This window comes from Giraffa tippelskirchi, chromosome 13, assembly GCF_054371585.1.
Source record: "Giraffa tippelskirchi isolate mGirTip1 chromosome 13, T2T-mGirTip1v1.2.pri, whole genome shotgun sequence".
Taxonomy (NCBI): domain Eukaryota; kingdom Metazoa; phylum Chordata; class Mammalia; order Artiodactyla; family Giraffidae; genus Giraffa; species Giraffa tippelskirchi.
Window position 1 is genome coordinate 45,123,676 of NC_137287.1, and position 27,642 is coordinate 45,151,317.

The 27,642-nt window shown below is 41.6% G+C and overlaps 1 long non-coding RNA gene across 1 annotated transcript; it reads left to right on the forward strand.

Moving 5' to 3' along the window:
* The first annotated feature begins 19,267 nt into the window (after nucleotides 1–19,267).
* LOC145532034 (uncharacterized) lies at nucleotides 19,268–25,252 on the forward strand. Its single transcript, XR_014072925.1, has 2 exons — nucleotides 19,268–19,514; nucleotides 25,172–25,252. It is a non-coding gene; the product is annotated as an uncharacterized LOC145532034 (long non-coding RNA).
* The last annotated feature ends 2,390 nt before the right edge of the window (nucleotides 25,253–27,642 follow it).

Here is a 27,642-nt window from a genome sequence, read left to right on the forward strand (position 1 = left end):
GAGATCCAGAGACGCTCCTTCTGCTCGGGATCGCGCAGGCCGAGGGTCTTACCCATGAAGAACACCCAGTGGCCTCTGTGGTCGTTGTACCTGACCCCGAGTGTCTTGAAATCTCTAAGTTTCTCCCGGACGGAAAGAAAACAAGCTTGATTCCGCGGGCCTGGGAAATGCTGAGAGGATGACCTTGGGCTGACATCTTGTGGTTGACCATGAAATAGCCGCGTCACTAACAAATGACTCCTGTGGACTGGCGAGTGGGTGCGAACAGAGGTGGCCTGAGAATAGAAAGAAATAAAAACCAGCTAATTTTTTTTTCGGATAGTGTGGCGATATTCCTTAATTGAATATGAAGGGTATATATGAGAAAGATAATATTTATGTTTTTGGCTAATCCAAATGGCACAGGTTAAGTGCAAGCATGCTTAGTTGTGTCTGACTTTTTGCACCCCATGGCTATAGCTCACCAAGCTCTTCTGTCCATGGAACTTTCCAGGCAAGAATACTGAAGTGGGCTTTCATTTTCTCCTCCAGGAGATCTTCCCGACTCAGGATCAAACCCGAGTCTCCTCTGAGTCCTGCATTGGCAGACATATTCTTTACAACTGAGCCACCTAGGAAGCCTCACACAGGTTAAAATTAGCTCCAAATATGACACCTCCAAATATGACTAAATCTGGGCTTCCCTGGCGGCTCAGTGGTAAATAATCTGCCTGCAAATGGAGGAACCTCAGGTTCGATCCTTGGATGAGGAACATCCCCTGGAGAAGAAAAAGGCAACCCACTCCAGTGTTCTTGCCTGGGAAATCCCATAGACAGAGGAGCTGGTGGGCTACAGACCCTGGAGTCACAGTGTGTCAGACATGACTTAGTAACTAAACACAAAAATGACTAGTTCTGCACCCAATTAATTTCCAGTATATGGGAGGAGGTCTTCCTTTATTGTTCACTTGTCCTTGATCTGAGTCCCACCTTAACCCTCCACTCCCTCCCCAGCGGCCCCGTGGGTCCTGACAGTTATTTCTGAGAACCCAGAGGAGTGCTAGAAAGTTTCTCAAGCCCACCTGTGCCCCTCACACCTCAAGCTGCAGGGTCAGTCTCCTCTTGCAGGTCTTTGACCCCTTTCCCACTCTGTAGTTCTTCTCTCAAGTCTGTTCTAACAAAGATGACCCTCCAATCATAACTTACTGAAGGGGTGTGAATTCTACTCTCCTGACACTTGGATAACACATAGGAACCGCAATGCCCAAAGGGAAAATTTAAAATTCTGTTTTCTGAGAATTCAAGAGTTGCTGTTTCCCTTTGATTTCTCTGCTGGCCATACAAAGCTCCTGGCCTGATGCCGTATACTGGGATATGTACTTTGTCCCAAGAAAAGCACAGATTCTTAGTGTCTTTCAGAATGGAAGAACCAGAGAACTGACTCTAGTCCTTTTCCGATGAAGCAAAGCATGAAACCACATCACATCACACTCAGCTCTGTGGTCATGTACCCCCACAGCCCAGCACACATTTAAATGGGACAACTATCTCCTCATTTGGAAGCATTAAGATCACCTTGCCAGTGTTCAATTTCTCCCAAAATAATGAGCCCTTGCTCGTTACAAATTTCATGACAAAACTGACTCAGAAAGATAGTTCTTCTCAAAAACAAGTGAGTCTATCCTGATTGCTATTTTTAACTTTTACCTTCAGGGCTACATGAAAGATGGGTTTTAATATAGAAGCATTGTTTCCTCAGATACACAGATGACACCACCCTTATGGCAGAAAATGAAGAAGAACTAAAGAGCCTCTTGATGAAAGTGAAAGAGGAGAGTGAAAAAGTTGGCTTAAAACACAACATTCAGAAAACAAAGATCAAGGCATCTGGTCTCATCACTTCATGGCAAATAGATGGGGAAACAATAGAAACAGTGACAGACTTGATTTTTCTGGGCTCCAAAATCACTGCAGATGGTGACTGCAGCCATGAAATTAAAAGATGCTTGCTCCTCGGAAGAAAACCCATGACAAACCTAGACAGCATATTCAAAAGCAGAGACATTACTTTGCCAACAAAGGTCCATCTAGTCAAGGCTATGGTTTTTCCAGTAGTCACGTACGGATGTGAGAGTTGGACTATAAAGAAAGCTGAGCGCCGAATTGATGCTTTTGAACTGTGACGTTGGAGAAGACTCTTGAGAGTCCCTTTGACTGCAAGGAGATCAAACCAATCAAACCTAAAGGAAATCAGTCCTGAGTATTCATTGGAAGGACAGATGCTGAAGCTGAAACTCCAATACTTTGGCCACCTGATGTGAAGAGCCAACTCATTGGAAAAGACCCTGATGCTGGGAAAGATTGAGGGCAGGATAAGAAGGGGATGACAGGGATGAGATGGTTGGATGGCATCACTGACTCAGTGGACATGAGTTTGAACAAGGTCTGGGAGTTGGTGATGGATAGCAAAGCCTGCAGTCCATAGGGTCGCAAAGAGTTGGACACAACTGAGTGAGTGAACTGAATTGAACTGAAAGATGGGTTTTAATATAGAAGCATGGTTTCATCTCATTATCTCACTATATGCTGATGACAAAGAGTTTTACTTCCCTAGACCTCCAAATAAGGGCAGTAATACGTACCTCACTGAGTAAGAATAAGATGAGATAATTTATGTGAAAGCATCGCATAAACAATATTCTATAAAAATAAATATGCATTTTTTAATTTTCAAGTCTTAATACTTTTGAAGCTGGTAAATAAGAGTTTACAATGTATGATTCTGTGTTAGTGCAGTACTACTGACAGGAAATGCTAAAATTATTCTTCATGTGCGTTACATTAACTCATTTCTGTATGTTAGGATTGGCATTTTGAAATAAATGAATATGCTCTTCTATTTTAGGTTTCTGTATATATGGCCTTCTCTCTAGTTACCTGAAGTACCTTGTCTCCTTGGGCAGATGGGTCAAGTGAGGGTTTGGGAGGATGGCGAGAGATGAGAATTGTTCTAGCAGAAGTTGAAAGAGTAAAGAAGATAACATGTTACATAAAATAATTGTTGCTGTTGTTTTTAAATCAGAGTCTTGAGAGTCGGACTTTGTTACGTAAGAAAGAATCTTCTAAAACTCCTGTGGTCCCACTGAACAGATAAACAGTGTGGACCTGGAGGCTCGGATCATAGAGTTTTTCTTTACCTCTTCCATCTATGGCCACTAGGAGAAGGGTGAATGGACAGACAGTGGAGGAGAGAAAAGCCCAGTGGAAAGGTTACTGCCCTGGGTGGGATATAATATCAAAGAAAGAAAAGCCTGAGGACTATTGCTTTAAATACTCAAAGTTTGCTTTAAAGAGAGGGAGGAAAGGGGATGGAGGGGAAGGAGGAGCAGGAAATGTATCAGGTGCTGAAGTTCTAACTCCTAGTAATGTGGCTGGGCTTTTAAAGTCCAAACTTACAGATAGGTCTAGGGCAGCCCAAGAATGCCAGGGAGGTGGCTCACTTCCCTGAAACACTGGGGAGGATCTGCAGACCTTAAGATAGTGCAGCATATGGCCAGTTCTAATCTGGAAATGGGCAACAATGCTCCTGCAGGCACCAAAGACCCAGCCCAGTGGGTGGACAGGTGATCAGATGTGTGTCTAGTAGCCATTTCAAGACCAAGTTCCCATTTATGACCCTAGAGAAGATAGCTTCACTGTGTTGAAGGTAGTGAAATGTACTTGGCTGTTAATTGCTCAGTTGTGACCAACTCGTTGCAACCACATGGATTGTAGCCCACTAGGCTCCTCTGTCCATGGAATTCTCCAGGCAAGAATACTGGAGTGGGTTGCCATTCCCTTCTCCAGGGGATCTTTCTGACCCAGGGATCAAGCCCATGTCTCCTGCATTGTGTACTCAGGCACTAGGAAAGGGCTTGAATTCGGGTCTCCCCAAGCTGTCCTCAGTTCCTATGTGGTATGGGTGGGACCTAGAAGCTCCTACATCCCCTTTCAGAGGAGAAATAGAGAAACCTGGGAGCAAGGTAAAGGGTCTTGCCTGAAGCTCATTGTGGTAGAGAAAGAAGCATCATTGTGGAACTGTTCCGGCCAAGATCATGGCCTTATCCCAAAAAGCATTCACAGCGTCATCCAGAACTGATGTGCATCAGTTAGCAGAAGCAGTAACCAGGCACTGGTCAACTACGCAGTACCTGAGTGACAGATACCAGAAGCTGAGGACGCAGAGTGAGCGCTGACTCTTCCCAGAACCAGTGTGGATTCTGAATGCAGATCTGAGACCCTCCTGCTTTCAGATCATGACAACACTTCTGCCCCACAGCCTCCATAATCAGATGCTCTCTCTGCTGAGCACAGAAAAGGGGGAAAGGGTATATAATAATGTGCCAGATTGAACATGTTACATAAAGGACAATTTTATACACAGTTTTAAATACTGAAACAGATCAAGTTTACCAGATTGAATTATATCCATTATTGCCCACCCCCCACTCTAGGTTTAGTAGCAGGGAATGGCCTGAGGGGGTGGTTTGGGGGTGCTGGTAATGTTCCCTTTCTTGATCTGGGTGCTCACTCCATGGGTGCGTTTTTGGAAAATCCCAAAGCTGAACACTTAGATACTTGCACATTTTGTTACGTATATTTTCCTTCAGCAAAAAAAATTTGCTTGAAAATTCTGGTACATCTGAACTCCTATACACAGTCACAGGCACACAGACAACCCAGTAGGTGGTACCTGTGAGATAAAATAAGGCAATTTTAGAGAAATAAAGATGCTATCTTTACCCACACACCTGAATGCAGTGTGAGTAAATGTGTGTGTTTATTTTATGTGCTTTTACTAATGGAAATGGGTCAAAATCCATGAGCCTGGAAGACTCCTCAAATGGTGGCAGGGGTGTCATAAGGAAAAACTCAGGCTAGTTCTATATTTAATACTCTCTAAAGTAGCCAGTTAAATATGGCCAATTTCAGGTGACAGGAATTGAAGAAGTTAGTCATTGTTATGTCTACACACAAGCATACCTTGGAGATAACAAGGGTTTGATTCCAGACCACTGAAATAAAGTGAGTCACACCAGTTTTTTTTTGTTTATCTGTGTATATAAAAATGAATTGTAATTCAGCTGCAGAAGTTGCTTGTATATTTTTGAGATTAATTGTTTGTCTGTTGCTTCGTTTGCTATTATTTTCTCCCATTCTGAAGGCTGTCTTTTCACCTTGCTTATAGTTTCCTTTGTTGTGCAAAAGCTTTTAATTTTAATTAGGTCCCATTTGTTTATTTTTGCTTTTATTTCCAATATTCTGGGAGGTGGGTCATGGAGGATCCTGCTGTGATTTATGTCGGAGAGTGTTTTGCCTATGTTTTCCTCTAGGAGTTTTATAGTTTCTGGTCTTACGTTTAGATCTTTAATCCATTTTGAGTTTATTTTTGTGTATGGTGTTAGGAAGTGTTCTAGTTTCATTCTTTTACAAGTAAGTGGTTGACCAGTTTTCCCAGCACCACTTGTTAAAAAGATTGTCTTTTCTCCATTGTATATTCTTGCCTCCTTTGTCGAAGATAAGGTGTCCATAGGTGCGTGGGTTTATCTCTGGGCTTTCTATTTTGTTCTGTTGATCTATATTTCTATCTTTGTGCCAGTACCATACTGTCTTGATGACTGTGGCTTTGTAGTAGAGCCTGAAGTCAGGCAGGTTGATTCCTCCAGTTCCATTCTTCTTCCTCAAGATTGCCTTGGCTATTCGAGGTTTCTTATATTTCCATACAAATTGTGAGATGATTTGTTCTAGTTCTGTGAAAAATACCATTGGTAGCTTACATTTCTCCAAAGAAGACATACAGATGGCTAATAAACACATGAAAAGATGCTCAACATCACTCATTATTAGAGAAATGCAAATCAAAACCACAATGAGGTATCATTTCACACCAGTCAGAATGGCTGCTATCCAAAAGTCTACAAGCAATAAATGCTGGAGAGGGTGTGGAGAAAAGGGAACCCTCTTACACTGTTGGTGGGAATGCAAACTAGTACAGCCACTATGGAGAACAGTGTGGAGATTCCTTAAAAAACTGGGAATAGAACTGCCATATGACCCAGCAATCCCACTGCTGGGCATACACACCGAGGAAACCAGAATTGAAAGAGACGCGTGTACCCCAATGTTCATCGCAGCACTGTTTACAATAGCCAGGACATGGAAGCAACCTAGATGTCCATCAGCAGACGAATGGATAAGGAAGCTGTGGTACATATACACAATGGCATATTACTCAGCCATTAAAAAAAATACATTTGAATCGGTTCTACTGAGATGGATGAAACTGGAGCCCATTATACAGAGTGAAGTAAGCCAGAAAGAAAAACACCAGTACAGTATACTAATGCATATATATGGAATTTGAAAGATGGCAACGATAACCCTATATGCGAGACAGAATAAGAGACACAGATGCATAGAACAATCTTATGGACTCTGAGGGAGAAGGTGAGGGTGGGACGTTCTGGGAGAATAGCATTGAAACATGTATATTATCATATGTGAAACAGAACACCATTCCATGTTCGATGCATGAGACAAATGCTCAGGGCAGGGGCAATGGGATGACCCAGAGGGATGGGATGGGGAGGGAGGTAGGTGGGGGGTCCAGGAAGGGGAACACATGTAAACCCATGGCTGATTCATGTCAATGTATGGCAAAAACTATTACAATATTGTAAAGTAATTAGCCCCCAACTAAAATAAATAAATTATAAAAAAAAATGAATTGTAGTCTATTAAGTGTAAAATAGCATTACATTTAAAAAGCAATGTACATACCAAAAATAGTTTTTCCTAAAAAATGCTAATCATCATTTAGCATTGACCTTGAGCAAGTCTTTATCTTGTTGCAATAGTTACATCAAAGATCACTTATAACAGATCACCAAAACAAATACAATAATAATAATGAAAAAAGAGTTTGAAATATTTTAAGAATTATCAAAATGTGACACAGAGACATGAAGTGAGCAAATGCCGTTGGGACAATGGTGCTGAGAGACTTGCTCAATGCAGAGGTGCTACACACCTTTGATTTGCACAAACAAACAAATAAAACAAAAACCCACAATATCTGTGAAGCCCAATAAAATGGGATATGCCTGTACTATATTATATGTGTTAGTAGTTGAAGTTCATTTCTTATATTTTATTATAATTTTGATCTATTTGGAACTATTACAAGCTTTCCAATATGGTTCTAAGTGAACCTTAACTAAAATCTTCCCCAAATCAGCATTAGTCTTATAAAGGTTGCTTATAAGAGGAAAATGTCAACCTCTGGAAAATGAATATATATGTCTCACAGAGGAAGAGACTTAGCAGCACACAGTTACTCCTGTTTTATCTGCTCTTTATAAAGAGAAAATAAGAAGTTTCTCAAAAACAGTTTCTCAAAAAACCTTCACAAAGGACTTGGTATTAAAGGCAATATAAGTAACATCTGAATAGAAATCCAAGCAATTTTTAACATGATAAGATTATAATGTTTTAATTAGAATCCCACATGGTGCTTCAAAAAAACAGTTACAGGGGAGATGAAGAAGAAAAATGAAATAACCCAAATATCAGAAGACATCTAAAATACCATGACAAAACAAAAACAAAAGCTAAGTCCTCCGAACATATATTTAAATTTATTGCTATATTCAAAATTGGTTACAATTTGTCCAAGGAATAATTTTTAAATGTATGCTTTTTATTAGAATGTGTCAATGCTCAGTTGATGGGAAGAACAACTTTAGGATTTCCAGAAAAAACAATATAATCCTATACAAACAGTCTGAATTCCCATCAGCCAATTCTTACAGCTTTCCTTCTTTATTGTATAGGCACAACAGTTTCAAAGGGACAGCATTTGAGACAAGACAGGTGTGAAATCCAGTCAGCATGGTTACTAAGCACAACAGAGGATCAACAAGAAGCCCAGTCCTCAGAGAAGCACGAGCAGCGTCAGCCTGACTGCACGATCCTGAGCATCACGCACACACCCCAGCCTTCTGTGGAGCGAGCATACTGGCTTAGCTGACGATGGCTCCTGTGTCGGCACCAAAGCACTTGGGCAGCAGGGGAGAAGTCTCAGTTATTTCCCCTCCAAGACCACCCATGAGGTCAGGGCCAGGTGCTGGTTACTGCTTACCCCTAAATGTACATAACGATTGTTGTGTGAGGGTGCTTCACCTGGACACAGAAACCCAGCTCTTTGAGAACTTGTCTTTCTCCTGCATCATTCATTCTTCAGCATTCTCTACCCAGCAGTAGAGGCACATGTTTCTTTTTCTCTCTCAGACACTAAAGACAATAAAACACATTGACATCCTCTGTCTGCTTTGAGTCTCTTCAATTTTTGGAGGCTGGGTAAACACAGCCTAGTCACACGTGTCCCATGGATGCCTCACAAAGGGCTTGGTATTAAATAAAAAACAGTGGACTAAGGCCTGACTGGTAGCCATGGTCCTGCTGCCTTCCTTTCTTTAGTTAAAGAAAGAGAACCCACGAGACAGCTTTCACCCAAGGTGTCAGGACAAGATACATTTCTGTTCTTCAGCACCCTTCCCCTTTCTCTTTTCTCCTTGGAATCATATCATGGCTGATTCATGTTGCTGTTTGACAGAAAACAACAAAATCCTGTAAAAAATTTTCCTTCAATTAGAAAATAAATGCATTAAAAAAAACTATACTAAAAAAAAATCATTCCTGGTCCTATGACAACATTTTAACGTTATCTTCCACCTGTCACTTGTGACTCCTCCACCCCATGCCACAGTTTCCTGCTGCTTGGGAAAAATTAAACCACTCTGGTGTATTTTTCTCAGGCAATAGTTTCTGGACAAAAATTTAATAACTGTTCTTGCAAAAATTTAAGGTAAATTTCTTCCTACAGATATTTCTGGTACATAAGTTTCTCTCACATAACTGATCCCAAATTCAGACTATCAGAACTGAACCTTGACTTATGTCAACACAGTGCTTCTGCTAAAAGCTATTACAGCCCTCTCAAAAAAGCCTGCCCCAGTGGAGACTGATATCAGACTTGTCCAATAGGCAGGTATACTCCAGGCTGCTTTACAGGAACTGTTTAATTTCTTGAGGGGTAAAATATTGGGCCAGTACTGTTGCAAACTAATATCTAGTAATCCCAGTAGAGTTCACACCCCACTAGGCTCTGCCAATTACATGGCTCTTGGAATGATCCTGAATACAAGCATAGCTTGATGTGTATCATCTGCCTCATACTAATCCTGCATATTCAGGACAATTATTAGAGACTTTCAGATATTTAAAACTACCATCTCTCTAGGAGACCATGTTTCCCTGAGGAATATATATCCAGAAACCTCCAGAAAGAGGCAAACAGAGTTTACTTGCGAGAACTCCAAGAGGGATAACAGACCCCTTCTCACATACACTGGAAATAGTGACCCCCATGGTAGGGATAATGCAACTGGAAAAACTGCCTTGAGTTCAAGACTTATTTCTGACCCTAGCAGATGTTGTGGATGACACAATTTCTTCTTTGGAAACCCAGCAAACCAGTTTAATCGTATTGGCCAGAGTTGACATGAATAATCACAACATGTGAACTTCCTCTTAACCAGCCAAGGGGAAGTTTCCGCTGTAGCAAACATTTCCTGCTGCAGCTACATACTCCAGGGAGTAAAACAGCCTGCAACTAAGCTTGGTCCCTCTTCCCCATCCCATTGTGGTTCTCTCTTTACATCTTTAGTTGTAAGAGATATTCTTGTCTTTAGAGTGCTCTCACTGTAAGCAGTTGCATTTTGGGTGCGCTCACAGGAGGAAGTGAGCTCAGGGTCTTCCTCCTCCACCATCTTGGCTGCTCCTTCAGCTTCTGTTCCCTCACTGTGCACGATTCAGCGCCTTCCTGGCATTGAGTCACCATAGTTCAAGGTGATAAGCAGTGAATCACACATTTCATTGAGTGTTTCCTTGCAGCCTGTGATGACTGTCCTCCGTAGCCTACTGTTGGATTGGATTGGCTCATTTCTCTCCATCAAAGGAGCAGAAAAGATTTCTCCAACACTTGGCAGTGCTGACAATTTCTCAGAAGACTTTCAAAATCTGTCGATGGTTGTGGCTCCTTCTCTGACAGGATACAGGGCCTCACTGGCAGGTGCCCTGGGCTGTCCAGAAATCTTGCGTTGCCGTCGTGGAGATGCAGCCCCTAGGTGCCACCCACGCTGAGCACCATAAGGAAGATGGAGTTGGCTCCTCAGTGGCTCCGGGACAGTCTGTTTCACGGCCGGGTTTGGCCTCTGCTCACAGGTCACAGTATGGCTCCTCCCTGCCCGGCTCCAACTCAACAGGGGAGCCTGGAGAAGAAAAGCCTCCCAAATTTTAGATAAGGTTTTTAAAGTCACCCCATCATATAATCGACTCCACTTCCTGACAGCATCCACTGCAGAGCAAAGCTTCAATTCCTTGAACTTTCCTCTAGATCACCTAACTCAAGCCCAGATCCTATAGTCTAGAAACTTGCAATCTTTATCTTGCTCTTAATGAGAGACCTCAAAGTTCTCCATGGTGTTTCCCTTGTTTTAATAAGCTATAAACCACCTTCCTCAACCACAGATCTGTTTCCTGTGGTCACTGGCTGGAGAGCACTGATATTGTAGAATGAAGAACACTTCTAGGAGTATGTCCCTGGAAAACTGGGTTAGAGACAGACTTCTAAGTACTGTGGTCTAAACAGAAACTGAAATTACCATCAAAGAAAATAATTTCAAGTCAGAAGGTCAAGTTGTGACCTTCCACTGATGGAACTGCTTATTTTACTGTGTCAACCCTCTGCAGTTGTGAGTTTCACATCCGTGGATTCAACAAAACATGGGTTGAAAATATTTGAAATAAGTTCCAGAAAATTTTAAAAGGCAGAGTTTGAATTTGCTGCATGCTGACAACTATTTCACAGTATTTACACATTGTATTTAAATACCCTTCAACAACATAGACTTGTTAAATATTGGGTTGGCCAAAAAGTTTGTCATAGCTTACAGAAAGACTTGAATGAAATTTTTGGCCAACCCAAGATTGACTATAGTACCAGAGGCATTTGCAGAATGGAGAGCTGCCCATAAAGTTATACTCAGATATTAGACTGTGGTGATGGAGGAGGTCAATGCCCCTAACCTTTGCATTTTCAGAGGTCAACTGTACAAGCATTTACACAGTACTGGGTATTATAAATAATTTAGAGATAACAAAGTATGTAAGAGGATGTGGGTAGGTTATATGCAAGTATTCCACAATATTATAAAAGGGACTTGAGCATCCATAGATTTTGCTTCCGTGGGGTCCCACAACCAGTCCCCCAAGGATACCAAGAGGTGACTGCATTTGCTTATGCCAATAGTTAACATTAACAGTTTTTTAGGGCTTCCCAGGTGGTGCTAGTGGTAAAGAACCCGCCTGCCAATGCAGGAGACATAAGAGACTTGGGTTCAATCCCTGGCTCAGGAGGATCTCCTGGAGAAGGGCACGGGAACCCACTCCAGTATTCTTTCCTGGAGAATCCCATGGACAGAGGAGCCTGGTGGCTTAGTCCAGAGGGTTGCAAAGAGTCAGACACGACTGAGGCGACTTAGCATGCACACATGCATCCTTTAAAAATATTTTTATTTATAAAGGCTAATGTGATTCTGATGCAGAACTCAGCTTGGGGGTTCCTTGTCCATGTCAATGGGACCCAGTTGAGGAGGGTCTGGATTTCATCACAACTTTGCAGTAGGCAGTCCTTATAGAAACTTCACCTATTATCTCTCTGGGTTTGGAGTTAGGTGGGACCTTTAAGACTCAGAGAAATCATCCATTCATAATCAGGGTAGTTAGTAAATCACAGTAAAGATGACCAGAACTAACATATACGGAGCACTGTAAGTGGGCACTGTTTAGAATCTTGGGGTTTTAACCTCCTAACAACCAGAGGTGGGTTCAATTACTGGTAGGATTTACCAAGGAGAAGACTGAGCTACAGACATATGCAAGGAACTTGCCCCAGGTGGCTGAGCTGGGAGCAGGGGCTTGTGCACAGGGTCCACTGACTTATACACCACACTCTGCATCCCGGCAAGAAGCTGGCCCTTCCCTCTCCCTCCACAGAACTCTCAGCCTGCTTCACAGCCCCTTCCTCTGTTGCATTTTTTTCTCAGGACAAGGAGCAGCAGGACAAGAAGAAGGCAGCGACTGGCCTGGCAAATTGTCTGTCCAACCTCTGCAAAGCCTCCTTCACAACGTGACATTTCTCCTGGATGTCATGTCCTCTTTCGCACACAGTTCTGAGAGAAGAAGCCAAAGGCAGCTCACAAGCCTGACTTGCTCTGGGTGGATCCTGGAGCTGCTCTGACCATAGCTGAGTTTCTCACCCTCGGGGAAGCTGAGCAAGCCTCATGCAGTCCCTTTCCTTCGCTGTCCACAGAAGTTACCCAGAGTTGACTCCTGGAGCAGCAGCAGCCTGCTCCCCTGGGGGTTTAGTGTCTCCTGAGGCCCAGAGGCCCCAGTGGAAGATGCACCAAGGCTGCAGAAACTATTCATACACCATCTGCATCCCAACAGGCAACATGTTTTTCTCTGTTTTGTTTAAAAAAAACAGTGTTTTAAAGAGAAAAATATAGCACGTATAACCAAAATCCAATCCTCGTTGCTGCCTCCTCTTCCCTTTCCTTGGAGTTGACCATGATCTTGAACTTATCTACAAAACAGAAATAGACTCACAGACATAGAAAACAAGCTTACAGCTACCAAAGGGGTAAGAAGGGGAGGGATAAATTAGGAGTTTGGGATGAAAATATACACACTTCTATATATAAAATAGATAAACAATAAGGACCTACTGTATAGCACAGGAAACTAAGGGACATGAGTTTGACCAGACTCCAGGAGATAGTGAAGGACAAGGAAGGACAAATGTAACCCTAGGGCATGACATTTGAATGCTTTTTTATATAACCCTGTCCATTGAACAATATACCAACATGTGTCCCATTTTACAGACATGCACATTAAGCACCTTCCTAGGCCCACTAACTTAGAATGTCGTACTTTAAAAAAAAATTTTTTTTATTGGAGTATAGTTGCTTTACAGTGTTGTTTTCAGTACCAAAAATAGCACTACCATATGACCAGGCAATCCCACTACTACGCATATATTTAGAGAAAACCATAATTTGTATCCCAGTGTTCACAGCAGCAGTGTTTACAATAGCCAGGACATGGAAGCAACTTAAATGTCCATCAACGGAGGGGTAGATGAAGTAGTGGTACATATATACAATGGAATATTACTTGGCCATAAAAAGGAATGAAATTGCGCCATTTGCAGAGATGTGGCTGGACCTAGAGAATGTCATATGGAATGAAGTCAGTCAGAAAGAGGATGCCCTACTTTTTGTGTCTGGATACTTGATCCCCACACATCAGCTGCAGGAAAGGGCAGAGAATGTTTCCATTGGATCGTGTTCTCCAAAGTTTCCACAAGTGTAGCAGTTCATTTGGATGGAAATTACTGGTGGCCATCATTCTGGTGGCCCAAAGGCTGCTTATCCTGGTGGAGGGGCCATGGCCCAGACTGGTTTTGTGCTCTGCTAGAAGCAACAGACTGCCTTTCGGGAAGAAAATAGGCCCAGACTGCAGAGGTACGTTCTCAAGTTCTTACAGTCTCAGCAGAGCAAGTCTCAGAACTCCTGGCTCCTGACCCCTGCCCCAGGGCTCCCTGCACCTGCCTTGATGCTAGGGCCCAGGCAGGTGACAGCAGCACTTATGTAAGTGCTTTTAAACTAACCTATAGCTGAGTTACAATGTTGTATTAGTTTTAAGTAAACACAAAGTGATATATACGTGTATATACACAGTTGTTGTTCAGTTGTTAAGTTGTGTCTGACTCTTTGTGACCCCATGGACTACAGCACGTCAGGCTTCCTTGTCCTTCACTATCTCCTGGAGTCTGCTCAAACTCATGTCCCTTAGTTTCCTGTGCTATACAGTAGGTCCTTATTGTTTATCTATTTTATATGTAGAAATGTGTATATTTTCATCCCAAACTCCTAATTTATCCCTCCCCTTCTTACCCCTTTGGTAGCTGTAAGCTTGTTTTCTATGTCTGTGAGTCTATTTCTGTTTTGTATATAAGTTCATTTGTATTATTTTTTCTCTTCCACATATAAATGATGTCACGTGACATTTGTCTTTCTCTTTATGACTCACTTCTCTAAGTATGATAATCTCTAGGCCCATCCAAGTTGCTGCAAATGCTATTATTTCATTGTTTTTTATGGCTGAGTAATATTCCATTGTATATACACCACATTTTCTTTATCAGTTCTTCTCTTAATGGACACTTTGGTTGCTTCCATGTCTAGGCTCTTGTGAGTAGTGCTGCCCTGATCACTGGGGTGCATGTATTTTTTCAAATTAGAGTTTTCATCTTTTGAGGATACATGCTCTGGGATGGAATTGCTGGATCATACGGTAACTCTATTTTTATTATTTTTAGGAACTCCCATACTGTTCTCCATAGTAGCTGCACCAATTTACCTTCCCACCAACAGTGTAGGAGGGTTCCTTTTTCTTCACATCCTCTCCAGCATTTATTATTTGTAGACTTTCTGATGATGGTCATTCTAAGTGGTATGAGTTGGTACCTTACCGTAATTTTGATTTACATTTCTCTAATAATCAGTGATGTTGAGTGTCTTTTCATGTGCTTCTTGGTCATCTGGATGTCTTCCTTAGAGAAATGTCTATAGATCTCTTCCTCCAGCAAAAGGCAGCAGCTAAGCTGATGCTTTCCTTGCTCCTTCTCACCGAAGCTCTTCAGTTCTCCCTGAGAGTCACAACTGGACCTTTTTTTTTTTTTCACCCAGCCCCTGGCAGACAGGCAAGTGTCCTAAGTTCAAATTCATCACTCCAGGCTCTAGAATTCAGCCTGAATCATTGATCTCTGACACTGAACATTGTTTTCAAGGAAGCTAGAGGCAATCCACTCCAGTGTTCTTGCCTGGAGAATCCCAGGGACGGAGGAGCTTGGTAGGCTGCCGTCTATAGGGTCGCACAGAGTCGGACACGACTGAAGCAACTTAGCAGAGGCTCCTCATACCCAAAGCAAAGACAAGCTGCATTTTTGTTTGCTTGTTTTTGCCTTCCCTAATGCGTGGAGAGAACGTGATTCTAGAAGCTCCCGAATTTATTTCTCACCTCCAGGGAAGGTTCTGACGACAACTTTGAGAAGGACAAATTACAGAAGGGAAAGCCATTTTCATCCGGGAGCGCACCGCGGAGATGTTGAGCCAGCCCTGTGCTGTCTCCGCGCCCCTGTTGGGAGGCAGGTTCCCTGCGTCCTCCCTATGAGTCAGGACAGGGGGTTCGGTCCAGGGCAGGAAGAGCGGCGGATGCGCTCACTCTGCTCCGTGTACTCCGCGCTCACTCCGCTCCGTGTACTCCGCGCTCAGCAGGCGGCGGGAAGGGAGGGCGGCTCCTTCCTAGCAGAGCGGAGGCCCTTTGAAGTGCTCGGAGTTCAAGGAAAGGATGGTGGTGTACTTGGTGCCGGAGATCCAAAGACGGTCTATCTGCTGGGAGTGAAGAGGAAGGGAAGGAAAGAAAGCTGTTCAGGCTCCGGGAAAAAAAAAGAGACAATGGTTAAGCTTAGACTGACACCCTGTGGCTGAGACGGAAAAAGCGTTTCCCTGAGGAATGAATGGAGTGGTTGGGGCACGGGGGTGGGGATAGGGAGTGGGCTCTGAAAACAAGAAACTTGAACCTTTTAAATTTCACCCTCACTTTTTCTCCATTTTCCTTTTTTATTAGGTGTCATAGTTCCTCAATGGTATTTTTCAGTATAGCTATAAGACAGATGGTCTTCCCTGTTGGCTCAGACAGTAAAGCATCTGCCCGCAATGAGGAAGATCCTAGGAGGGGCACATCCCCTGGAGAAGGGAATGGCTACCCTCCGGGGTATTCTTGCCTGGAGAATCCCATGGACAGAGGAGCCTGGTGAGCTACAGTCCATGCATTCACAGAGAGGTGGACAAGACTTACCAACTAACACATAAGAGAGATAATATTTCAACTATAATGACTACAAACAAACATTTCTGACTAATGAATAACTAGTATGATTAGTTCTGGTTCTGATGAATGATGAATAAGCCATCAACCTAATATCAATTGATGACTTCCTTTAAATGGTTAACATAATGCAATAGACTTGAATGATTCGTATGGTTTTCTAACTAGAAGTTAAAAAAAAATTATGCCTCGTATATAACCTTCTTTATGGGTAGGCTGTGTCTGCACTTGATGTCAGTGAAGGTCGAAGGATGCCCAGGGTCACACAAGGGGTGGAGGAGGCCTTGATCCATGACCCCCAAGACCCCAGAGCCCAGAGTAGACTTTGTGGCTGTCACTTTCTTCTAATGGGTAGGGTGACAAGCAGGGTCCACTTACCTCATTTGTTTGAGACCACCCTGTAAGGGACACATTGTTCTGCTCTTTTTTAAATGAGGAAGTAGAAGCTGAGAGACATGGACGCTGGTTTCGTGGGCATCTGAACCTTGTCCTGTTCCCAGAGCCCATCCTTCTCATCTGCCTCCACTCTTAGAGCTAACTCATCCTCAGTTGTCCTGTGCCCCACGCCTTCCTCCCTAACTTCCATACACCTCTCCCATCACCCTGGGTTGCAAGAAATTGTTAGCCTTTGATACTTCAGTCCTCCTTGAAATATGAATTGATAAAGAAATTTTCCCCCCCAGGGACTTTCATATTATAATAGATAAGGAGCTTCTGAACACAGAAAGCCTTTGGGATTTAAAGAGAGCATGTCCGACTGGAAGAGATATATGAGGTGAGGACATTTTGGGGCATGTAAACAAAGATCTCCTTTAAATAACCTTGCAAAGACACTTTTGTCTTCAGCAGCCTCGGGCTTCCAGACATCAGATGACATGTCTGGTATAATTGAAAATCCAACTGGAGGCAAAGTATTGTTTATTCAGCATCCTGAACAGATTTACTGTCAGACCAATGCAAAAGCCACCCTTGAGGAGCTAGAAGCCGACCCCAAAGCACACAGAAGGGTTTTTTCCCTATTGTCTTGAAGGACTATGTTTTTAAAATGCCAAAATACAAGGGGTTAGAACATTTTAATTCCAATTAACTTGCAGTTTTCATTTTTCCTAGAATAAATTTGAAAACCACTGGACCATTAGCTGGTATACATATGCTATTTGTCATCAGCCTAGATGGGCACTCATGGCGCTTACTAAGGGCAGTAAGATTATGCACCCAGTTCCAATGTGGTAGGTTTCCTCCTACACCAAGAAGTTCTCTGATACTCTCTGGGTGTCTTACAACTCAATTCTGACATGTCTACCTAGAGATGGCGTTAGATTCCCCAAGGGAAGGGCTCAGTCCCACAAGACTGCCCCCCACTTCAGATGCCAATTATACATTTAGTGCTTCTGGTCAATAGATTCCCACAATCCGCACAATCCCCTCCTTTCCTTGGGCTCAATTAATTTCCTAGAGTAGTTCACGGAACTCAGGAAAACAATGTGCTCACTGGACGACTGGTTTAATACAAAATAAATGATGATATAAATCAACAGCCAAAGAATAGGATGCATCGTGGCACGGTATGGGGAAAAAGTCATGGGGCTTCTGTGACTGACATTTCCCTCAATTCTTATTTGTTCACCAACCCAGAAGCTCTCTGAATGCTGTCCTTCTGGATATCTCATTACAAAGGCACCACTGAATAAATAATTGGCCATTGGTGATGAAACTCAGTCTCCAGCCCTTCTCTCCTTCCTGGAAATCAGAGGGTGGGGTGGAAAGTTCCAACCCTCTCATCATGATTGGTCCCCTATCAGCCATTACTCATCCTTAGGCACAATGATGACTGTGCCTTTTCCCATTCATGTGCCCTCCACACTTTAGACCACACTGCTTCTTTATTTTTTATCCCATAAATACCCTGAACCCCTCACCTTCAGGGAGGCAGATGTGAGATTGGTTCTCCTATCTCCTCACTGGCTGCCTTCTGAATAAACACTCTTTCTACTGCAAACCTCAGTGTCTCAGTGTTTGGGTTGGCTGCATGTTGGGGTAACAGTTGTACCCAGCTGTCCTGCACTGTGGGATGCCCTCTTTCTTTTATTATCTGGTGGTCCTAAGTTGGAGCTCCCTTTGGACGTGAGCAGGTATTCTGAGACCACCCGGGAGCATGGGAGTGTTCCACCGGTCCACTTGTGCCCTCAGTAGCTTACGTACCATATGGAGGCTCATCTCTCCCCACTCCCCTCCCTCTCTGCTTTTTCAAGTCTCTGCCCCCCCTTTCCTCTTTGTGCGTAGCTATTCTCTATGAAAGAGAAATTAAGATGGAGTCAGTATTGCTCTGAAATTAAGCCCCAAGACCATGAAGGAGTCTGGGTGGCTTTGACCTGATGACATCATCCAGAACATCTGATAGCCTATCTACTTATCAGACCTTTTCTCTAAAAGTAACTCATGATTCCTTAAGGACAAGTATCTTCTGACTGGGGTCAGAGTCAATCATGATTTTTGTTAGGCAACTTTTAACAACCTTGGGGCTTTTTTTTTTTTTTTTTTTTTTAAACCTGGACTCTTTCACTTCCTTGGAACACTCTTGGTTTTACCTGAATCTATGTCTCTTGAGCTGAAATTCTTAAAGCACCAAATAAGTCTTTTGTTTGCAGCTTCCTGCATTATTATCATTGTCACTATTTTGGGTTGACATCTATCTGGTCTGAGATATTCCTCAAAGAACCATTTGCCTGTACCTTTTGAGTTCAACAGAACTTACTGATGCTTAAAGATGCTGGAAGGAAATCACAATGCAGAAAAGGGTAAACTTACAATACTAGATACGCTTTTTCTAGAATTTCAGCAATTTATCTCTGCTCTGGGACTGTCTCTGTCTCCCATTTAAGAGTCCAAGTTTTTAGGATCCTCTAGAGTACAAACCCCCATCCCCTGTCTCTGACCCCTGCCCAGGAAATGAAATATCAATTCACATCATAATAGCCGCTAATGAGAGCTCTGTTCTGGGCACATAGTAACTTCTGGTTTCTGAACAATACACTTCTTTCTCAGTAGCACATCTTACTCAGTTTCTTCATCTGTTGAGTGTTTCTCCAGGGCACTAGAATGTTTGGTTACCATCTCCAGGGCACTAGAATGTTTGGTTACCATCTGAATGACTTTCCTAAAGTGTCTCCTATGAAAGCAAAAAGAGTTTGCCCCCAATACACATTTCATTTCTACCTCTAAATCCACAAGAAAGACAGTCTTAAAATGTGTTTTGTTTTTGTTCTCAAATTCTAGCTCCACGTTGGTTGGTCGCAAGAGTCGGACACAACTTAGCGACTAAACCACCACCACCACCACGTTGGTTGGTGGCAAATAGATGAACTGCTCTAGGCCTCTAAGTGAAGATAGCAAAACAGAACCCACAAGGGTGTAATAAGGTAAGTGTTCAAACGCATCTTGCAAACAATACAACACTATGTACATGCAAGCTACTAACGTCCCTCTTTTATTTTCAGAATTACTTGACCCAGGTCTTCTGAAGTTGATGAGTTTGTATTTGTTAATCATCAAGTGTGGCTCTGTTACATGCTGGCAAATTGGGAAATGTGCCAAAATTATTTTTGGTGTATTTTATGCTAATGCATTTTTGTATCTCTTGAGAGTAATATTTTGAAACACAAGAACATGCTTTTTGAGTCTATGTTTCTGTGTTTGTGACTTCTTCCTCTTCTTGTACTTTTTCTTTTTTTCTTTTTTTTTTTTTTTGCTTCAAAGCAGGGAAATAGATAAATTGCTGGGGTGGGGGGAGGGGGTAGGAAAACAGATTAGGATTATAATAGCAAATATTTTAAGAGGAAAAAATTCAGTTCTTGACATGAAATACAGGGTTCCCCTCATCCTTCTCATGCAGCAAGTGCCAACTAAAAAAAAGATGTACAACTTGAGAGTTGTGAGTTGCTTTATTTGGGGCAAAATGAGGATTGCAGCCCAGGAGGCAGCATCTCAGATTAACTCTGAGAGACTGCTCCAAAGCAGCAGTGGGGGAATGTCAATATATAAGGTTTTGGTGAAGGGGGAGTTCAATACCATGAAGCACTCATTTTACAAAAGGTTTTTGTTAGTCATGAGGATCTGAAGTCAGCAGGAAAGGATTTAGTGCTTCTCTAGATAAGAGGAGATTGAGGACTGAGATTATAAAATTTGTTTCTAAAAACATCCAACTATCTAAAGACCTGTCCCACCAGATTCCCTGGAGCACAGAGTGCCTCACTCCACCCTGAACTCCCCAGGGGTTGTTGAAGGTCAACAGCTATAGCAGGACAGGGGCTCAATCTCCTGTGGAGGTAGATGGCAAATGCCTTTGTTGTTCAGTCGTTGGCAATGCTCCTGGTAGGTGTCAATTTGTAGTTGACACGGCCCCCTTGTGTTCACAAATCCAGCCATACTTTGGGGGACATTTCATTACCATTTTGTTCTGTGTTGCTGGGAAGGCTAGTTCCCAGTTCTGAAGAAGATTTTTATTGATAGGCCACTCAACGTGCTATTACTGGACTACATCTTAATAGTCAAAGATCCCTGGACACCTGTCTTCTAGTTATGGTTTAGGAGGAAAGTATTCCCTTTTTGTTGCATCTTCCCATATCCAGAGTTATACTATTACAATCACTGATCATATATTGAGCTATACATTTGATCAACTGCTTCAAGTCTAGTCATCATTATTTTCGTTGGAGGCTCAGTCATACACTTGGTAATACAAGAAATAATAATCTTGTGAAACAAGCAAAATGCAAATGATATAGTTAATGACATTAGTGGAATTAAAAGTAAATACTTTAGCCATGAATTTCCCACACCAAATCAGTTTTTTTTTTTTTTTTTAAAGATCATCGAGACTAGGGAATGTGTCACTTAAAGCAGAAATCTGATTTTTCATATGGTTCATCAAATGTGTTACATTAAAGGATTTATCAGGAATGAAAATACAGCATTCACTTTGAATTATAGTAGAGATATCTCCCTGATGCTGTAAGGTGTCAAGGGCTTTGAAGTTTTGTAGCACTGCCTTTCTCATCATAGAGATCTCAGAATTCAATAGGCTAATAGCCTGGTTACTATCATTCAAAGCTTGTTAAGGCTTTGATATGGCCAATTACATCCTCCAACCCCAATGAAGGAACACACACACACACACACACACACACACACACAAGCTGCTAAATGGCTATGCCAGAAGCATACATATATTTGACCCATTGGAATCATACCAATGATAGATTGGTTAGGGTTACCTCTAATTTGTTAACGTGTATGACCTTAAATTCATGGAAATCCCAGGCTACACCTTTGTATCCATCCCTGTAGATGTCAAGGCCATAAATTTGTGCCACAAATTCACTGAGTTCCATACCAATCACTCTCTCTAAGGGTAATAAGAGACATAGTTCATAAAGCACTCAGTCTTGTCTCATAATTACCAAGTTGATCATTTTTAGTATGATTTAATCGTTCCCAACATAGAGGAGACTTTAAACTTGAATGACCATAGCCTGGTGTTAACCATGTAGATCCTCCCCATGATTGTGGGAGTTTTCCTTTTAATAGATAAGAGGTTAATTTTTTTGTTTGTTTTTTTTTGAGATTTAGCTCATCACTCTGATTTAGTTTGAATGATCCTGGCCAGGTGAGGGGATCCCATCTAGTAGTATCATTAATAGACAGAACAGGACTAAATGCTCACCTAAAATAAATTTCCTAGGGGGTAACTAGTCAGAGACCCAGAGATCAGAAATCCCCTAAGGTAACCCAGAAGTACTAGACACAGGTAATTGGCCACAACTCAACAATTGGATTGAGTTTCAAACTAGCATAGAATCATGTCCATGATAGAAAACATTTGATTGACAGGCACAGGTCCAAGGAATCATGAAAACATTACAAATGATCTTACAAGTCACTTCAGCATCTTGAGCAAACTGTCTACTTCTGATGTCATCATCTTCTCATCCTAGTGTAGTGTAGTTTTCTCTGTTTGAGCACTGCTTTAAGGTGAGTTTGAGGTCAGCAGGCCTCTCTATAGCCCAGTCCAGCTTAGGGGCCTTTGGAAGTGGGAGTTAATCCACGAGTCAATTTCCTTTCAATTTCACTGGGCATGAGCTAGTTAAGAGTACCTGATAGAAAGGTCCTTCCATCGAGGTTGGAGACAGTTCCTTAAATCATGTCTTCTTCCAGTCTTGGTTGCAGGTCATGGATGAGGCATCTGATCTTCATCCAAAGATAGATTACTGAGATAAGCTTCAGAAACAACCCTAGAGTGACCTTTAATAATTCAATTAAATTTTACATTGATATACTCTAACAGCATAGAACTATCGAGGAAATGAGTCTTAGTAGATACAGACCTCCATTAACAAACTGGGATTTAACATTCATTGAAACGTCTTTTTTCCCTAAAATCACCATCATTTTTACCAAATATAACCAAATTAAGACTTGTTTGTAATATAGTAAACTTGGTCTGATGATTTATATTACCATAATTGATCATAGACCTTTTTGCTTTGCTGACACTTTTATAAAGTCTCAGACTGAACTTGTAAAATAAAACCTTTAAGGGTTAGGAAAGTCTTATCACAGATTTTGCCTAACATATCTAAGTAAATTCCTCCCTTCTCAAGGTCTCCAAAATTCCTTGAGATTTCTGTACCTGTTAGTGAGATAACCTTTCTAACTTATCTGATAAAGTAACTGGAAACTAAGAGCTTCCAATCTCTGGAGGGTTCAGATAGAGAGAAAAGATTACTGTCATAATTAGTTTGAGGGGAAGGTTTTTTTTCTTAAGCTTGGAAAACACAGATTCAAATCAGTAATTTTTCAGATAGAAACCATAAAAGTTATAAGCATATTCACCAGTTTATTTAGTCCTTTTGCTAACATTTGTGAAATCATCAGGTTTTCCCATTTGAATCTTTACCCAGTTCAGAAATTTGTGTTTATCCAAAAGTCCTTTCTGTAAATCTTCTTGAAGAGGAAGCAGTTTTGCAAAACTTGGTTTGTGCTAGGACAATATTTTGAGATAGTAACTAGAATTATGCCTGATAATATTTTACTTAAACATATCAGAATTTTAGGAATTTCATCCAGTTTTTAGGATATCTATATGAGTAACATTTAGCTTGCAATATAACCTGAGGCTTATTACTCACTTGACAATACTCCTCATGTAATTCTGTACACAAAATGAACCTAATTAGTGTAATATCTCTCTTTGAGATGTATCAGGGGCCCTCTGAATCATCCCAAAGTTATCTAGAAATCATTAGAATGATTTAGGAAGTTTTGTCAACAAATATCAAAAAGGTTTAGAACACTCAGTCAGACAGGATTATAGGTCATTGTGAAACAATAGCTATTCACTTAGCCAAAGTAACAAAAGGATTTCAGAACAGATCAAGAAACTTAAATCTATTATCAAAGGCAGTTCAACATCTGAAGAAAAGGTGTCATCTTAACAGAGAGAAAAGCTAAATTCAAGTTTTTGCACCAGCTTACTTTATTTAAAAGTAAAGTTAATTAAATTTATTTTAAGCTTATTTTAAACCATGTACAAAACTCTTTTCTTATGGTTCACTTTCCACAAACCTTCTTACCACTTTCTGTACCCATTATTTTTGTTCTTCCATCCTGAAAAGTCAGACTTCCTTTTCCCTTCACAAAATGCAATTCTATTTTTCATTCCTTCTTTACGGAAAACACACTTCCTACTTTCCTTAAGCAACCAAGAACTGACTTTTATATTAGCATTTTATCGATTGGTGAGCAAAAATACCAGTGGTAGTTTCTAAAAACTTTACTTTCTCAGAAAATTTTAGGATGGCACCAACCATCATTTATTTTTAATCCCAAATCTCTTTAGTTTCTCTGAAAGAGGTAATTAGTGTTTAGTAGTAAATGTTTCAAAATCTTATTTTATTTGGAAATGACTTAGCTGTTCAATAGACTTCCAACAGTTAGTTTAGCACAGCCCTTAGAAGTTCAAGCTACCCCAATCTGAAGAGACTATTTTAGACAGACATTCCTAAAGCATAATTATTCTTAATAGAGTTTATCTAAAGGCTCATATCTCACTTTCATTTTTTTAGACGTTTCTTCACTCTAGGTGACAAACTTATAACAGATGTAATATTATTCAACTTATATTAAACCTAGGTACAATGAAAATATTCTGCTTAATATTAATTAGTCTTAGACATGTCCATATTAGTTAGATCAACAAACAAACATTAATATCAGGTATTTAATACTGAATATTTCCCAGTTCACATGAACCTGAAATTCATTTAGCTTAATTTCTCTTGTATTTAGAATTATTTGATTTGCAAGTGCTTCCTTTTTTTTTTTAAAGGCCAATTAGATTAGAGCTCATTTACAAACTGGTCTCAGCAATCAGCAATATTATCCAAAAATCAAAGACACACACTGAGACATACATATATCCAAATAGACACAAGAGATGTTGTAGCTTTTTTTCCAAACTTAGTTATGAATCAGATATCACAAAACAAAACTCACTAGTTGTAAACAATGGTTGGAATAAGATTTTAAAAGACTTTGTTCCCCCTTTTCTTTCTTTTGGTTTCAGGAATTAGAGATGGTCTAGATAAGTGATCCAGAGAGTTCTGGTCTAAAGCTATAGGAGGAGTTATTTCCTTAGGGCAAGAATTTTTAAAGAGGTAACTTTTTTCTTTAAGCTTTCTCTGGAGTCTAAAGAATATTGTGACCACATTGTGAAAAATCATATTTTTCTGTAATCATAGTTTTATAGTCAAAATTTAGACCAAATAGTGCTCAACTTGGCCCTGATAGCAAGGGCAGATTTGTCCCAGCAGGGATTGTCCCTCTGGGGAAGTAAGGGTCTTAGTTTGATCAACCCCAGGCTGTTGATTACAGGAGGAAGTCCTTGACATAAGGGAACTTCAGTCCATTTTGCTATCTTATGTCTATAAAGATCTAATACTTTTAGGCCACTTTTCTTGTCACTGGATCATAGCTATAGATTGACCAGCTAAAAAAAAAAATTTTTTTTTCCCCCAAGGGGTTCCCAGATGGAGTGTGGAACCTCAGAGTGAGCAGTTTGTACCAGATGTCTGTGTGCTCAAACCAAACCCACAAAACCAAACCGAACCAGAACTTCACCAGCCAGGAGTCACACTACAAATGAAACAGAAGGCAAAGAGATGCCCAGAAATCAAAAGCCACGTGGCAAGAGTGCCCCCAAAAGATGGTAAAATGATGCCCAGAAATCAAAAGCCAAATGGCATAAATGCCGAACGTGACTTCCCAGTTCCACTGGACGTGCGACCTGGCACAGTCAGTGCTAGCAGTCTTTTTTAGTTTTGATAGTTTCAAGCAATTTCTTGTTGGTTTTCTGCAAAGAAGTTACTATCATTTCCTGTTTTAGAAGCTTCTAGATACCAGTAAGCATGGCCAGCCTTTTCTAAAGAGTGTGCACAAAAATATCAATTTTGTAATATCAAAAGAATCCCAATTTGGCCATTTTAGGTTGAGATCTCTTTTAATATGATTTCTCCAACTAAGTAAGTAGGTACTTGCAAGTATGCTGCTGTTGCTGCTAAGTCGCTTCAGTCATGTCCGACTCTGTGCGACCCCATAGACGGCAGCCCAACAGGCTCCCCCGTCCCTGGGATTCTCCAGGCAAGAATATTGGAGTGGGTTGCCATTTCCTTCGCCAGTACATGAAAGGGAAAAGTGAAAGTGAAGTCGTTCAGTCGTGTCCGACTCTTAGCGACCCCGTGGACTGTAACCTATCAGGCTCCTCCATTCATGGGATTTTCCAGGCAAGAGTACTGGAGTATGAGCTCCATACAAATTGTACATGAATGTGGCTGGAGTGTTAGTCAGAGGCTGGCTTTCTGACACCCCTTTGTTTCTATTTTTGAGAGATTCTGTTTCCCATTTTAAGCTGAATTTGTCAGGGATAAAAATCACTAGTGAACTTGTGCAGTGGGCCCATCTGCTGCTTGTGAGCTTAACTCCTTCACGAGTCACCCGAGTAATTTCAGCTTGTCTTACGTGTCTCAGATTCTGCCTCCAGCGATCTAAGACCACTGTGGCTGCTCAGGTGGCTGAATGGCCAGTTCTTATGCACGACCCCCGGATGAGCAAGTATACTATTTTATGAGTGGGTTTCCCTGTGGGACCACTGCATGGTATGAGGACTAGGCTTCCACCACTCCCGTAAATTTCTCAGTCACCTGAGAAAACTGAAACCAGCTGGGAGGAGTCTGGTCCCTTTTCTTCAGAGCAAAGCTCTCATATATTCTCCTCACTTTTACCCTGATAAGTTCTATAATGGCAGTCAAATTGAGGAAAATTGTCAGATCAGCCTCTTCCTTAACCACTCAGCTAAGATCATTCAGTCCCCTACAACGGAGCAACCTCGGCATCTTTTAGCCGAGCCCCGGGTATTTCTCGATTTTTTCCCAATCGAGCCCCACTACCAGTACCTTTCCACTGGGTGGGTAATTCCCCTGGCATCTTTCAGCCAGCCCCCCCACCCAGTATCTTTTGACTGGGTGGGAATTCCTCTGTATCTTTCAACCAAGCCTCACTCAGTGTCTAGACCATGAATGGGTGTGCCCCGGATGTTTCACCTGCCCCGCCTCCCCCGTCCCAGTATCTTTCCTGTTGGGAGGGGGCAGGTAACCTGCTCCACCATCAAATAAAACTCAGAATCTCAACCAATATGGGAGATCTGAGAACCGAGAGCCTTACTCAAATTCGTCTGCATTCCCTGAGAAGGCAGATGGGTGCAAGGGGCCACTGCTGCTAGCAAAGCTCCAGCTCCTCATGGAGTCCAGTCGAAGGAAGGAAGTCCACTCTGGGTCCCTTTGTGGTCTCCATAACTGTCACCTAAAAAAGATGTACAACTTGAGAGTTGCGAGTTAAGTTTTATTTGGGGCAAAATGAAGACTGCAGCCCTGCCTCTTGGGCTGCAAGTTGGGACAAGATCTTGAAAATCAGGATTTTGAGGGTCAGAAAGTATTTTCTAACTTTAAAGGACTCTAATTTTCTTCTACCATAGAGCAGCTACCTTCTTTTTTTTTTTTTAATGATCGCTGGGACAGGATGTAGATGGTTCACAGTGAAGGAAGGGAAAGCTCAGCTAGAAGACTTAATGCCCTGGAGGAGAAGGATATGGTGTGGAAGAAAGGAAAATTGGAAGAGAGAGAGAAGTACAGTGTCAACCAAAAAGATGTACAATGTGAGACTAGCGAATTAAGTTTTATCTGGGGCAAAATGAGGACTGCAACCCAGGAGACAGCATCTCAGATAGCTCTGAGAGACTGCTCTAAAGAGGCTATGCCACAAAGTTAATATAAAACATTTTGGTGAAGAGGGAGTTCAATGCAATCAAGTGCTTACTTTACAAGAGGTTTTCTGTTAGTCACCAGGAGCTGATGTCACCATGAAAGGATTTAGTGCTTGCTTTTCTAGATATGAGGCTCAGCTGGTAAAGAATCTGCCTGCAATGCAGGAGATCTG